The sequence below is a fragment of the Lepus europaeus genome, chromosome 9, assembly GCF_033115175.1.
Source record: "Lepus europaeus isolate LE1 chromosome 9, mLepTim1.pri, whole genome shotgun sequence".
NCBI classification, from domain to species: domain Eukaryota; kingdom Metazoa; phylum Chordata; class Mammalia; order Lagomorpha; family Leporidae; genus Lepus; species Lepus europaeus.
The window spans coordinates 91,221,269-91,230,414 of NC_084835.1; positions in this window are offsets into that span (position 1 = coordinate 91,221,269).

Consider the following 9,146-nt stretch of genomic DNA (forward strand, 5'->3'; position numbering starts at 1 on the left):
AACGGATAGATTTGGGGTATAAATTTATGTAACAGCTGATTTGTGTGTTCAGTGGAGATTTTCCCTACTCTGGTAGGCATTAAAGTTTAGAAAAGTGTATTTTTATGAACTCGAGGATAGATGGGAAGAACAGTTTATATATAGTAAAAACGTACATTGAAGATGTATGTGTTTGGCATTTCAATGTTATAGAGTGGATATCTTCTTTCAGGGATAAAAGTAGGAAGATTCTCTACCTTCTTGTTGTTTTCATATCTACTCTTTAGAGTCTTAGAAAACAAAGCCAAAGTTTGCAAAAATCCTTAAGGTAAAACAGACATTAGTGCTCCCTTGATTCTCTGAGGTAATTTTTCTTCCCTTCCCTCCCCTGTCCTCCCCTTTCTCCCTCCCCTCTCCTCCCCTCCCCTCCCCTTCTCTCTTTTCTCATTCCCTTATCTTCCCTTCCTTTTGCTTTGCCAAGAATGTCTTCTCCTTCTGTGATATATCTAGAATGTGTTTAAGAAACTGTGTATGCATTTATATTTATATTTTCATTTATAATTAAGGACTTGTTATTTTAGTGTCAGGATGAACACAAGTCTCTAATTACCCATCTATAATGTCTAGTACAATATCTCATATGGAATTGAAATTCAGTATACATTTTTCAATAAATGAACTCCTTTTATTTCCTCTCCTTTTAGTGAGTACAAGATTCTTTTAAAAACAATGTATTATGACTTTTAGATCCTGCCATGTGATCTTACAACCCCTGCTTCTGTTTGTGAATTTCTTCAGTGATTTGTAATTCCTTCCTTTGCTCAGCTTGTTGGGAAATTCTTTTGGTGTTGAGCTACCAAAAAAAAAAAAATCCTAGTAGAAAAGACATGATATCCATAAATAACTATACTGCCAAGCAATCTATAAATGTAACCAGTAAGATAAGAATGAAATTTCGAAGCTAAAAATGGCCCATACTGACTGTGATGATTAAGAATAAGAGAAAGCATGTAGCTTGCAACTGAAAGATGAATAGGACTTCAAAAGAAAAGGAGAGAAACAAAGGTCAGGACAATGAGTAAAAGCAGCATGAGTATTTTGGTAGAAATTATTACTTTTGAGGCTGGCGTGGCTCAATAGCCTGATCCTCCGCCTGCGGCGCCAACACACTGGGTTCTAGTCCTGGTCAGGGTGCCGGATTCTGTCCTGGTTCTGCTCCTTTTCCTGTCCAGCTCTCTGCTGTGGACCGGGAGTTCAGTGGAGGATGGCCCAAGTCCTTGGGCCCTGCACCCGCATGGGAGACCAGGAGAAGCACCTGGCTCCTGGCTTCGGATCAGCACAGTGCGCTGGCCGCAGCGCACTGGCCACAGTGGCCATTGGAGGGTGAACCAACGGAAAAGGAGGACCTTTCTCTCTGTCTCTCTCTCACTGTCCACTCTGCCTGTCAAAAAAAGAAAGAAAGAAATTATTACTTTTGTTTGGGAAATTACAAATAGTTTAAAAAGTTTTGTATAGGATAAATTTGAATCAATCTTGTGAAGCACTTTGAAACTTTCCATTCTTTTTTGGTTTTGTGTGCAATAAAGAGGGCTGATTTAGGAACATTAATTATCTAACGGTGTATTAAGTATATAGCATCATTGGATTCTAAAATCAGGAAAATAATCATGTTGGGCAACAGTTATACAGTCTGGACTTGATATGATCAAGAGGTAAAGTGAGGCACTTAGAATGAGAATGGAAATAAAGGAATGGAATCAGAGCATATTGTAATGGGAGGATAAGCTTTAAATATGAAAAGATGTGGAAAAGCTAAAGAGAAAAGCAGGAAAAGTTAACTAGAATTTCTAGGGAGAGTAAAAGTGTGCCTGTTTCAGGACTAGAAAAATAAATTTGGAAGTGTTTTGAGGGGTTAGAAAATGAATTCAACTAGGGCTGGCACTGTAAAGCCAGCGAGTAAAGCCGCTGCCTGCGGTGTCGTCATCCAATATGGGCGCTGGTTCGAGACGCGGCTGCTACACTTCCGCTCCAGCTCTCTGCTATGGCCTGGTATAGCAATAGAAAATAGCCCAAGTCCTTGGGCCCCTGCACCTGAGTGGGAGACACAGAAGAAGCTCCTGGATCCTGGCTTCAGATCGGCGCAGCTCCAGCCAGTGCGGTCATCTGGGGCATGAACCATTGGATAGATCTCTCTTTCTCTTTCTCTCTGCCTCTCCTTCTCTCTCTGTGTAACTCTGACTTTCAAGTAAATAAATAAATCTTGAAAAAAAAGAAAATGAATTCAGCTTTTAGACTTATTGAGTTCAAGACATCAATGAGATGTCCATCTCTTCTGTAAATGGGCATATGGAGCTGGAATCCATAAGAGAAGACTAAGGGGAGACACATGAGAATCATCTAAATGAGCTTGATAGATGATGTCAGAGATCATCGAGACAAAATAAATGTGCATTATAACACTCTGCTCATTTGTGTCTGGGAATTCTGAAAAACAAAAATATCTGCAGGGAGTTCTTGGACACCATATTGGTCAGTTGGAAACCTTTGATGTAGGAAATCCTGCCAGTGAGTATTTGAAAGCAGAGAGTGTATTAAGGATTTTCAAGATCATTGGACTTTCATCTTGTGGCCTCAATCAGATTTGTTCAATGTAGTCTCCTGTTGCCATAATTGGTTTCCCAAGGACTTGTTATATCCAAATGCATACTTTTTTTTTTTTTTTCAAGATTTCAGATCCCTTCTGGGCTCTCTTGCCTTGAAGATCTGTTTAAAGAATTACAACTTGAGGAACTTCTACCCTTTCCCTTAAAGCACAGACCACAGCACTCAGATGCATGATTATTTTTTCAGGTTCTTTTTCTGACTTCACTTAGCCTTTCATAGTGGGAAGTGCATATCAAAGAGAAGGCAACTCCATTGCAAAATTCCACAATGAGGAGAGGGAAAGGCAGATTAATAAGAAAGAGGAAAACTGTCCTGATACTGTCATTCCTCTTACCAAGGGACCTAATTTTCCAGGCATATAATCTAATTTTATGGATTCATTTTGTTTTTTGTTCTGAGTCCCTGATTGAAAATAGATTAGAGATAGTGAGAGAACATTAGAGGGATAAGCAGAGTGTGAGACAGATCGTTCACCTGTATAATTATGTATTGGAGAAATAACAGTGTAGATATGGGGTGCTGGTCGATGCCATGAGTAAGTAGTTGACAAAGTTGGCTGCCCATCAGAATAATTTGCATAGCTCTTTAAACAAGGATCACAGAGAGTCGCCTCTGGAAAGTCTAACTCAATAGGCTTATATATACTTAAGCCATATGCATAATAAACCAATCAATCTAACATACAAAAGCATCTCATAGTGAATTTGAGGGGCTGGATGCCTGCCAACTTAAGTAGCATCTTTGTTGAATTGGATGGAAGTATACCCTCTTTCTTCGTCAGGGAGATGAAACCTTGTACTAAGAGACAGGGCTTGGTGAAATTCATGTTTGTTTTCATTGAAAAGTCAGAGTTACAGAGAGAGAGGGAGGGACAGAGAGATCTTCCATCAGCTGGTTCACTCCCCAAATGGCTGCAATGGCTCCAGGCCAATGTCAGGAGCCTGAAGTTTCTTCTGAGTCCATGGGTGCAGGGTCCCAAACTCTTGGGTCATCTTCCACTGCATTCTAGATACATTAGCAGGGAGTTGGATCAGAAGTGGAGCAGCTGAGACTCATACTGTCACCAATATAGGATGCCAGTATCATAAGAAGCAGCTTAACATGTTAGGATACTATGCTGGCCCCAGTAGAGTAGTTTTGAATGGATTTCAAGTCCCACCCATCTCCTTCTTTATTGAGTACCTTTGTACAGTACACCCATTGTATGTCAGCCCACTTCATGGGCAAAGAGGTGTTGTTTTTCTTCCCTGGGATCACCAAATTTTAAAAGATTTTGAGCATGAACTTATTCTGTGACTTCCCAAATAAAAGTATAGCACTAGTGCTAAATTCCCATTAGCCAAGGAATATATCTGTTTCTGCGTCAATGGGTACTATTTTCCCAAATCTATCTTCATCTCTTCATACAGACTGTCTCCTCTCATTCAGTACTTTGAAAACTCCAATTACTTGTCCATAGTTCATGGTCTCCTCACATACCACCTGGGGATGCTGTCTCAATCCTGCCAGCTACTTATTCAGAGATGTTTAACCTCTCTCAAGAGATAAAGAGCAGTTCATTGGCCTTATTGAAATGGACTTGCAAAGCCAACTTACCATATTTTGTTTAATTTGTTGGGCAGCATCAATGGGCTCACAACATTATATTTCCCCATTACTTTGTCAAGTGCTTGTAAGCCCAGCGGGAATTGTGCTGTAGGTGATTTACTAACACTGCTAGGATAAAATGAAAGGAGAATAGGCACTGTTGCCAGCATCAGCCAGCGATATACTGCTGTGCCTGAAGAAGATAAAGGTGCTGTGTGCCTCAGCCTGGTAGATAAGTTGCTGAGTTATGCAACACCTTTAGGGGAATATTACAAAAAGGATTACTTCAAAAAGTTCATGGAGAAACTGAGTAAAAAGGTAAGTTTAATTCTGGTGCAAAAGTTTTAAAAATCCATACATTTTTTTCATAATGCACATTTTCCATGAACGAATTGAAGACACATCATATCTGCAAGTAAATGCTAATGCTTATGTTTGTTTTTTAATGTTTTTAAACAAGTCTGCATTATCTATGAGAGTATATAGGGAGCATGGAGGCCTGTAAAATGATGTTTGGGATGAAAATGAGTATTACCTAAGTGTTTCCAGAACTCCCCATATTTTTTCTTCCAATGAAGCCTGACACTCTACCTAATTGTTGATTCCTGAATCGTAATTATCCCTAGATAATTTTTCATGTGAGAAAACTAAGGAGTGAAGTAGCCCAGGGCTACATAACAACTTGTTCACAAAGCTAATGCAGAACTCTGAACTTCTGTTTTTATGCAGCAATATAAAATGCAGTAGCATTTGTGTTAACCCTTGATCTTAAGAACCCAACAATTTCAGGAGAGACCATACAGTAAGTTCTTAACAGTTCAAAATATATAATATTATCTTGAAGATATAAGCTTCAAGATAAAAGATACTACAGAAAGATAGAACCAGGACAACATATTCCTTAGATCTTGAGAAATAGAAACAGTATGGGAAAAAATGTAAAGGAAAGAGAAGCTAAAAGTGATGCCTTGGAGTGACAGGGAATTTTTGGCCTACCTGATTTACAACATTGACTTGAGCCAAGATAACTTTGTAAAATATAATGATTTTTGTTTGTTTACTGTCTACTCCCCAAGACCAGTGTATTATCACTGTGTTTATTATCTGTGAAGCTCTGTGTTACCAGTTCACTTTATTTCTATCCCTTTTATTGTGAGCAAGACAAACTATTGTGCTATCATCGAAGTAGACAGCACCATCTGTGAAAGTGTTCTGCTCCCATGAGTAGGATATTGCTACACTTTTAAAAGAATTTTAAATCAGACGAGACACATCACTCATCATAGAGAGGAATTCTTTACTTCTTCAAGTTCCCACCACCTTTTCCAGGTGTTGCTGCAATCTCCACACAGCTGAAGGAAGTCAGGCATGAAATAATTTTCTATTCAGTTTAGTGGCTAACAGACAGTTTCAGCAGCTGCATTCAGCGTATTAGCCCTGTACTGAAAGATGTGATAATATTTAATACAGTAAAATACTATTTGGTGTATAACCTTAATGTATAGCCAAAGTATTCTTGACCCTCTTTTTCTCTTCATTATCACAAAATATATTGGGAAGGGATGTGTCTTAATGGTGCTTTTCTGGGCTTTGCTTACATAAAATGAGTAGCTCATTGCTCTTTGAAGTTCAAAGCAAGATTTAAATTGAAGAACTTCCTCTAAATTTGGAAAATATCTCAGCTGTCCCCTAATCCAGCTGTTCTTATTTGTCAGTTAAGGAAATCAGGCCAGAAAAATTGAGAACCCCAGGAACTCAGCTTGTTAATGCAGTCTCTCCTTCTAATTCTTCCTTCTTTCTTCCTTCTGCCTTTAGTATCTTTCTTTTCTTTTTTTTTTGGTAGAAAATGTTTTCTTTTCTTTCTTTTTTTTATTTAATAAATGTGAATTTACAAAGTGCAAATTTTGTATTGTTGTGGCTTCCCCCCTCAACCTCCCTCCCTCCCGCGGTCCTCCCCTCTCCCATTCCCTCTCCCATCCCGCCCTTCATCGAGTTTCATTTTCAATTACCTTCACATACAGAAGATCAACGTAGTATACACTAAGCAAGGATTTCAACAGGCTTCCCTCTCACAACCGTACAAGGTATAGGGTATTGTTTGAATAGCAGTGTTGTTTTTAAGTTTCATAGTAAACCACATTAAGGGCAGAGATCCTACGTGGGGAGCATTACCCAGTGACTCCTGTTGTAGATTTAACAATTCTGCCTTTAGTTTCATCTCTTCCCTCTTCCTTTCCCGAGTTTCTGCCTAAAGCCACAAGATTGTTTTTTGTCTCTCTTTCAATTATATACTTGTAAAAATATTTTTATTCAATATAAGAATCTTTCTCTTGTGAGACACACAGTTCCTAATAGATGTAACAACCTTTTCCTGGAAAAAGCAGTGCAAAGTATCTCATTGTTTCTTACTTTATAATTATTATGTTTTCTAATCTCAATAATCCTAACCTTCAAAATTCTCAGTACATCCTAGCTCTTTTTCATTTCTATTAATTTGCTGGATAAAGAAACACTATTATCTAAAATCACATTAAAATTTCAACCTTCATCTCATTGGCTTAAGGATTAAAAACTTCAAGAAATATCATAATAATTATTACTTTGATGAAAACATGAAATATCTTAAAATTATGGACAATTATTTTCCAGGGATATCTCATTTTACTACCTCATGTGATTTATACAACTCCCACAGTAATATAGAAAATATGTCATTATCTTAATTTTTTTTTTTGACAGGCAGAATGGACAGTGAGAGGGAGAGAGATAGAGAGAAAGGTCTTCCTTTTCCGTTGGTTCACCCTCCAATGGCCGCCACGGCTGGCGTGCTGCAGCCGGCACACCGCGCTGATCCAAAGGCAGGAGCCAGATGCTTCTCCTGGTCTCCCATGCGGGTGCAGGGCCCAAGGACTTGGGCCATCCTCCACTGCACTCCCTGGCCACAGCAGAAAGCTGGCCTGGAAGAGAGGCTACCGGGACAGAATCCAGTGCCCCGACCCGGACTAGAACCCAGTGTGCCAGCGCTGCAGGTGGAGGATTAGCCTATTGAGCCGCAACGCTGGCCCATTATCTTAATTTTTATAAATGAGAAGACAGATTTCTAAAATGTTGCCTGTCCTGGTCAAAGTCCCATGGCTTAGTATCAATGCCAACACTGAAAGATTCTCTAATACTCAGCTCAGTGTTCTTCACTCTATAACAAACCACTTCCACAAATGACAGTAGTTACAATTCAATTTTTTTTAAATAAGGACCTGAGTCTGAATAACTGGGATGGGGGCCAGTTGTGCGGAAGGTGATACTTGGGAAAGCATAGAAGAGGGGACAGGAGAAGGCCGGATTGTTACATTTACCTGTAGGTCCATACAAAGGTAGTACCTGGTTCATACAATAGGCTTCTCATCATTAAGAAACTGTATACTGAAACAGAAAGTCGTGTTTGGAGCAAGCACCGAGAGAACCCAGAAACATACCAAGGACTGAGAAGTAAGGGGCTATGCCAAACACAGAGAAAGTGATCTGATGGGGGAAAAAAAATGGAAACCAGAACAAATAAAATCTTACAGTGAAACTGGGGGATTGGATGTTTTTGCTTTTCTGTCCTCAAATAAACATTGTATACAAACAAATTTCCCTTGTGTTTGTGTGTTTCCAGAATTTGTTATCTCTTTTGCATATCCTAAATGCATCCATGAAGTTCTTTCAAAGGTGCAATACGATGAATTCCTTGATACTCTTCTTGACTGAATTCTCAGATTCTCTTCATTCTAGGGTTCTGAACTAGTATAGAGAACAAGATCCACTAATTTGGATGTTAAGTGTTTAGTTCGTTTTTGCATTGGTATCTTAAAGGCTAATGCTTAAATTCTGCCCCCACTCAAATAATTGTATATCACACCACTGTTTAAGTTACTAATGATATTTCACTTCACTTATAGAGACCATTTTACAAAGTAGTATAAAGTATATGGCTTGAGCTTGTGCTGTCTCATGAGCTACTACCATAATTTATATGTTAAAATTTTATTAAATGCTTCAAAAAGGTGCTGTTTCCTCCTAAGGCAATTATTATGGGAAGCTGGAAAAAATTCCAAACACTGATCTCATTTTTGGAACCCTTTTTGTACATGTGCACACACACACATACACATACAATATAGGATATGGACATATATGTTTATATATATATATATATATATATATATATATATATGGGGTGAGAAAGACTTATTAGAAAGGCAAAGCATCAGATTGTGTTGGAATCCCCTGGCACATTTCTAACTCCACCATTTGCGGCCAGTCCGATTGAGCATGTTCCAAATTGTTCATCTCCTCCCTCTCTTTTTCCACTCTTAGATTTAACAGGGATCACTTTTCAGTTAAAATTTAAACACCTGAGAATAATTGTGTGTTAATTACTGAGTTCAACCAATAGTACTAGAACAACAACAACAACAACAAATACTAAAAAGGATAAAGTATTACATTGTACATCTAAAGTCAGGACAGGAGCTGATCAGTTCATTGTTGCTTATAGTGTCCATTTCACTTAACAGGTTTCCCCTTTGGCGCTCAGTTGTCACCGATCAGGGAAAACAAATGATATTTTTCTCTTTGGGACTGGCTTAATTCACTCAGCATGATGTTTTCCAGATTGCTCCATCTTGTTGCAAATGACTGGGTTTCATTGTTTCTTACTGATGTATAGTATTCTATGGAGTACATGTCCCATAATTTCTTTATCCAGTCTACTGTTGATGGGCATTTGGGTTGGTTCCAGGTCTTAGCTATTGTGAATTGAGCCGCAATAAACATTAATGTGCAGATGGCTTTTTTATTTGCCGAATTAATTTCCTTTGGGTAAATTCCAAGGAGTGGGATGGCTGGGTTGTATGGTAGGGTTATGTTCAGGTTTC